The sequence below is a fragment of the Arachis ipaensis genome, chromosome B05, assembly GCF_000816755.2.
Source record: "Arachis ipaensis cultivar K30076 chromosome B05, Araip1.1, whole genome shotgun sequence".
Taxonomy (NCBI): domain Eukaryota; kingdom Viridiplantae; phylum Streptophyta; class Magnoliopsida; order Fabales; family Fabaceae; genus Arachis; species Arachis ipaensis.
Window position 1 is genome coordinate 94,921,616 of NC_029789.2, and position 7,961 is coordinate 94,929,576.

The following is a 7,961-nucleotide window of genomic DNA, read 5'->3' on the forward strand; positions in this document are numbered from 1 at the left end:
CAATACAAATTATGAGTAATAAAAAAGAATAAAAAATTTGTTAATACAAAACACTGCTTACATTTTTTCCCATTAAAATGCTATTGAGCAAGTTAAAGTCAGAGCAGGTTTTTGCCTGTCAGAAAACATTCAAGCATAAGTCTTGATACGAAACACACATTATCATCTAACTATAATTGCAAACACAGCCAACAATCCGAAGCTCTGGACACACACAACATCATTTACCAAGACGGATTAAAAAATAAAAACGTTGCCATGAACAATCAAGCTGCCATTGCAATGACTCCCATATTAATAAAGTTTTCTATTATCCACCAGAAAAAAACCTACGTCATTTAGGTATGAAGTTTTCTAACAAAATTGAACAGTGCATGGTGTCTAGAGTACAAATTCAATCACATGAACCAAAAAAAAAAAACAGCATAAAGGAAAAAAATTAATCAGCAAATGCAACAAATTTGATATGATTTGCTATAATTCAACCATCCGTGCACAGTGTGATATTACTAACTATGTTGTAATTTAAGAAAAAAATGGAAATCAATTGCAGAACAATAGAATGTCCTCCGCAATTCAAGTAAACATCAAATAACATGACATCGGTCATAACAAGCTCAATAGATAGGAATGAGTTAAAAAATTGGCCTTCCGATTATGGAATGAACGAATGCAATTCCTGGTAACAATTGCTTATTATTATTAGTACTAGAAATTATTAACAGAAAAAAATTCCTTCATAAATGCTGTAGTTCAGCTCAGAAACGTTAAATTTTTTACCTTCATATAGTATAATAGTCCTGTCGCAGCATTTAGCAAAATTTCACGCGGAAACAAAATTTGTTTCTGTATAACTATGAATTATTATTTAAATTTTAAAACGAGTCTCTACAACATCCAATAGTGATAATAATATATTCATATCTACATGATGCAACTATAGTATTTACAACCAATTTTACTCATATCTACATCAGCCACCGCTAAGAACCATGACATTATTGCATCCATCTTTTCTTACAAAATTGAACATCCGTCATTTATAGAAATTAAAGATCAATCAAATGAACCGGAAACAGATAAAGAATTCACAAATAAAATATCAATTCCAGGCTCCATCAAATTTCAAACATGTTTTGCTTTATTCCAGGTATCCATGAACCATATGATATTACTATCAATGCTGTAATTTAAAAAAAATGTGAAAATCAATAGCATAACACCCACAGTCATGTGCAGTAAGAGTATATAGACAGTTTAAAAAAAATCAAATTAAACAAGGTCCTTGGAAGCATACCTATAAAAAATTGAACTTCTAATTACCTAAGTCACCAAAACAAGTCCTAATATAACCAGCTTGCTAGGCTCCAGAGATTTGCAACATCAGAAATTGCTACCTAAATGATGTAGATCATGTCACATTTTTCTCATCCATCTTTTCTTACAAAACTAAACATCCGTCATTTATAGAAATTAAAGGTCAATCAAATGAATCAGATATAGATAAAGAATTAACTACTCAATTATCAAGCCGAGGCTCTATCAAATTTCAAACATGTTTGCTTTAATCGAAGGTTCCATGAGCCATGTGATATTACTATCCATGCTTTAATTTAAAAAAAAATCATATCAAAATGAACAGCATAACACCCACAGTCGTGTGCAGTAAGAGTACATAGGCAGTTAAAAAAAAAACAAGTTAAACAAGGTCCTTGGAAGTATAGCTGTTAAAAATTAAACTTCTAACTACGTTAGTCAGCAAAACAAGTACTAATATAACCAGCTTGGTAGGCTCCATAGATTTGCAACATCAGAAATTGCTACCTAAATGATGTAGATCATGTAACATTTTTTCATCCATCTTTTCTTACAACATTGAACATCCGTCATTTATAGAAATTAAAGGTCAACCAAATAAACCAGAAACAGATAAAGAATTAACTACTAAATTATCAAGCCGAGGCTCCATCAAATTTCAAACATGTTTGCTTTGATCTAAGGATCCATGAACCATGTGATATTACTATCCATGCTTTAATTTAAAAAAAAAATTGAGAATCAACAGCATAACACCGACAGTCGTGTAGAGTAAGAGTACAAAGGCAATTTAAAAAAAATCAAGCTAAACAAGTTACTAGGAAGCATTGCTATTACAAATTGAATTTCTAATTATGTAAGTAACGAAAATAAGTCCTAATATAACCAGCTTGCTAGGCTCCATAGATTCCCAACATTAGAAATTCCTACCTAAATGATGTAGAGAATGTAACATTTTTTCATCCATCTTTTCTTACAAAATTGAACATCCGTCATTTATAGAAATTAAAGGTCAATCAAATGAACCAGAAACAGATAAAGAATTCACAACTAAAATATCAAGCCTAGGCTCCATCAAATATTTACCATCCTCAACCTAATTTCAAACACTTGTAAAAAATATTCAACTATCTATTCATGTATAAAAATGACCATCCGATTTAGATTCGTTAAACAACTCACAAATCAACATATTCATAGCACGTGCTTCACACGAACTGCTGACTTACTAACACCCGGAGCCAAAACAAACCCAAATACGGTAAATTATTAAAAAACAAGACGCAAAAAACTCGGATGCTCAGAAACATGTACGTGTCATTATTCATTCCTTTCAACTTCCATATGTTCACAAAGACTTGCAGAACTCAAACAGGGCCAGAAATTTGCGCAACCAGCAAAACCATTATATGCATCCAGAACATAAAAGTAACTATGAACATCTTAAACATTCAATTAACGGTTATTGGGTTACCGACCTTCAATCTGGGAAGGGAGAAACAGCCCACGGCTACTCTTGTTGTATTCGAGGATGACTCCAAGCGACGCAAACATGTAAGGGCTATAACCTACGGAGCTTGTGGGTAAAGGACAACACCGGTGGTTTTCTGGCCAACTTCCACGCGACGGGGCTACGGATGCTCGCCTGCTGCTTCACGTCTTCACAATGGAGGCGCCGGTGGATGGTCGGTTCGGCGGGTGGCAGGGTGGACGACGGGTTACAATGAAAAAGAAGCGGCTAACGTGGGAAGGTCTCCCTTCGTCAATGCCGTTTCAAATGGCTGTGAGAGAAGGCTAATGTTTCCTTTCCTTAATGGTGCTCAAAACGTAAGAAAGGAGAAAGGTTTTTACTATTGTGTCAAAGAAGGGGGGAGTGGATGGGGTGATTACGATGGAAGTAATTAAGATAATTAAAATTAGGATTTAGAGAATGTGAATGTTTACGAAAATACCTATGTTAATAAATTAATTGGGCTAATTTCGGGCCGTTGTTCATATTGTTCACCAAATTCGTTGTCCCCTAACATTCTCCATACAAAAATACTAAGAAAAACACATGGTTAATTTCTATTTCTGTCTTCTTTGTATTCTTTTCCAACTACTAAACATCGCGCGTTAACGTGTGCCTTAGGAATATTTTTAAAGCATGCATGCATTATTATCCATATATACAATTTCTCTGAAAATTTAATAATTTAAAGTGTTTTTGAGTTAAGAACCATATAATAGTTTTTTCATATATTATATAGTTCACTCATCAATTTGATTGTGCACAATATTCTTTTCCCTATTTTTATCAAGCAAACCTAATCATCAATCCTAATCATAAAATAGGAGACATGAAAAATCAAGAGTCAGCTTCTAGTTAGAACGGTAATAGAACAGCTGTAGTCATATATATATAATCAAAAGAGAGAATACCTTAATCAAAGTAGTTATGCTGTTTGTCTCAATGCCATTTCATTCTTAACCCTTACTCCTTTACCTTCAAATTTCTGATACATACATGGAGCCAACATAGACAAAGATATCTCATCCTTTTTTTCTTCTTAGTCAATGTGGCTTATTTCATTACTTTCAAAATTATAAGGTACTTCACGCATGCATGTATAAAATTAAAAAAAAAAATGCTAAAAAACCATCAGAATTTATTGTTTTTATCATTAATTAGTTATTAATATTTAAAAATATAAAATAAAATATATTATTAATCTGAGTTCGTTCGATGTTAATAAAATATTCTATTGTACTAAAGATTTTTAATCTTAGTCTAACTATAAATTAAGCACAAAATAAAAAAAGGTTAGATGTGTTATAGAATAATATTTTTGGTTCATAAAAGTAAAACTAAACTACACTTAAGATTTAAATTACATTTTCTCTCCTTAATTAAAATTATTTTAATGACTCGTTCTTCCATAAAAAAATCTTAAAAAGCAAATCTTTTTTCTTTACTCTACACATTTTGCAAAATTTTTTCAACCAGTAATAAATTTATATTCTTTTTTTATTTTTCCTTTTCGAAACATTAAGACTCAATTCGTTTACATTACTTGATGATGACATTATGAAATTTTAAGTAGGACTGTTAAATTGAACTAAATCCATTGAGATTAGCCCATTTAACGACTTTAAATATGTGAACTTTTGAATTGGTTAACGTGTTTAGCCCAACAGTTGGATGGTCTGCGAAATAAATGAATTGACCTATTTACTCATTTAAATTTTTTTTATTCTTTTTTCCTATTTTTGTTATTTTTTAACAATTTTTTTAACAATCTAATCTAAATTTCTTTATTTAAAATTTAATAAATATAAATATTATTTGAAAATAATAAAAAAAAACCACCAAAACTATTTTAGTATTTTTCAAACATAATATTTTTAAGTTTAATGGAAGAGCTACTTCTACGAGTTATTTAATGAGGGACAGAAGACTCTTTCGAACCTTGGTCGATTATGCACAAGGGAAGAAGATCAAAACTTTGACTACTATCGAAGAATTCGAGACTTCGAGGTAAAAGAGGCTCTAAAGCAGATGAAAAATGGCAGGACAGTAGGACCTGATAATATCCCGATTGAGGTTTGGAAGGGTCTTAGAGAAAAACGCATCAACCGGTTAACCAAGCTTTTTATTGAGATTTTAAGGTCAAAGAAGATGCCTGATGAGTGGAGAAAGAGCACTTTGGTACCTATCTATAAGAATAAGGTGTATATACAAAGTTGCAGAAACTATAGAGGGATCAAGCTTATGAGTCATACCATGAAGTTATGGGAAAGGGTGATAGAACAGAGGTTGAGAAAAGAGATACAAGTAACAAAGAACCAATTTGGATTCATGTCAGGCAGATCTACCACTGAAGCGGTATACCTTTTAAGAAGGATGATGGAGAGATATCGTAGTAATAAAAGGGATCTACATATGGTGTTTATTGATTTGGAAAAAGCGTATGATAGGGTACCAAGGGAGGTCTTATGGAAGGTTTTAGAAAAGAGGAGGGTAAGGATCGCATATATTCGTGCAATTAAAGACATGTATGATGGGCCACAACTAGTGTGAAGACTCAAAGTGGTGTGACAGAGGAATTTTCTATTGGTATAGGATTACACCAGGGATCATCCTTAAGTCCATACCTTTTCACATTAGTCTTGGAAGTACTCATAGAGCACATCCAAGAGCTTGTGCCATGGTGCATGCTTTTTGCCGATGATATCGTCCTTATGGGAGAGTCAAGGGAAGACCTAAATAAGAAGTTGGAGTTATGGAGAGAAGCTTTAGAAGTGTATGGTCTGCGCATAAGCCGTAGCAAGATAGAATATATGGAATGTAAATTCAGTTCGAGAAGGGAAAACTCTAATATAGAGGTGAAGATTGGAGAAAACACCCTACGAAAAGTTAAAAGTTTTAGGTATCTTGGGTGCATCATACAGGATAATGGAGAGATTGAACAGGATGTAAATCATAGGATCCAAGCAGGGTGGTCAAAATAGCGGAGTGCATCTGGTTTTATATGGACAAAAAAGTGCATTTAAAACTTAAAGGTAAATTCTATCGCACCGCTATAAGACCGGCTATGCTTTATGGTACGGAGTGTTGGGCGGCTAAAGGGGAGCACGAACATAACCTGAGTGTGGCAGAGATGAAGATGTTGAGATGGATGAGTGGTCATACGCGATTGGATAAAATAAGGAATGAAGATATAAGGGAGAGAGTTGGAGTAGCACCAATTGTGGAAAAGATGGTTGAATCGCGTCTTAGGTGGTTTGGACATGTGAGAAGAAGACAGATAGAACATCCAGTCAGGAGGGTGGATGAGATGGAAGATGGACAAGGGGCGAAAGGCAGAGGAAGACCTAAGAAGACCATCCATGAGGTGGTCAAACGAGATCTACATGTAAATGGTCTCTTTGTAGACATGACACATGACAGAGCACAATAGCATCGTTTGATTCATGTAGCCAACCCCATTTAGTGGGACAAGGCTTTGTTATTGTTTGTTTGTTTAATATTTTTAAATTTAATAATACATGACTTTATTAACATAGTGAACTTAAGTTATTATATATTTAGTCTCTTTATATAGAAAATAAATCTAGCAAGATAAATTATCAATTGAACATTACTGATATTAGAAAATTGTATTTGAAGTATAACAACTACAAAGTAGCATACATTGACTTTATGCCAAACAATTTGAAAAAAAAAATCAAAAGCAATATTCATCCATTATAATTTATTTGTGAAACTCAATAGACAATATTCTAGATTTGAATTTTAAATTATTTGTAAATCTCTTTAAAAAAAATCAAATTTTATTTATTGCTCAAATAAATTGAACAAAAGATTAGATACCTAATTAAGTCCTAAATTTAGGAAGAAAAAAACTTTGTCAAAAATCTGACTAGTTAATATATAAATCAAAATGATGAAAATTTAAATTAGTATAACAACATAGGAATTATATAATTAACTTAATGAAAATGAGTCCACTTGCAACAAAATTCATTAGCCCTTTGCCCTGTTGGCCTATCGTAGTAATTGATGACATGTCACCATGTCATGTTTTTCTATGCCTTTTTCCTTTGTTTTCAATAGGTTTTATGCACTTTCTTGAGCCATAAGCAAGCCAAGTGGGTAGATTTTCATGCTTCCTTTGATTTAATCAACCATGTATGAATTTATGCTATTTCATGAAGTTTTATGCTAAAATTGTCACATATTATAAAAGAATGAATATCTCATGATTTTGAGCATAGCTTTGATGTGTTTGGAGAATTCTAGTGCTCCATATGATATTCATCCAGAGATATCATCACTTGACCATACTTCAACCGAAAGCCCCTTTCAAAACTCACCACCCACACAAACTTCCATGAACCACTGATGAGCGGATAATTTATACGCTTTTTGACATTGTTTTTAGTATGTTTTTAGTAGGATCTAGTTACTTTTAGGGATGTTTTCATTAGTTTTTATGTTAAATTCACATTTCTGGACTTTACTATGAGTTTGTGTGTTTTTCTGTGATTTCAGGTATTTTCTGGCTGAAATTGAGGGACTTGAGCAAAAATCAGATTCAGAGGTTGAAAAAGGACTGCTGATGCTGTTGGATTCTGACCTCCCTGCACTCAAAGTGGATTTTCTGGAGCTACAGAACTCGAAATCGTGCGCTTCCAATTGCGTTGGAAAGTAGACATCCATGGCTTTCCAGAAATATATAATAGTCCATACTTTGGCCATGAATTGATGACGTAAACTGGCGTTCAACGCCAGCTTTCTACCCAAATCTGGCGTCCAGCGCCAGAAAAGGATTCAAAACCAGAGTTGAAGGCCCAAACTGGCACAAAAACTGGCGTTCAACTCCACAAATGGCCTCTGCACGTGCAACACTTAAGCTCAGCCCAAACACACACCAAGTGGGCCCTGTTTTCTATTCAATTCTTCTTATTTCGCTTCTAAGATATCCATTCGGATCCAAGAACGTGATGAAGGTGATGATTATGTGTGACGCTCATCATCCTTCTCCCTTATGAACGCGTGCCTGACAAACACTTCTGTTCTCCATGAAATAAGCTAGAATGAGTATCTCTTAGATCTCCTAACCAGAATCTTCGTGGCGTAAGCTAGAATGATGGTGGCATTC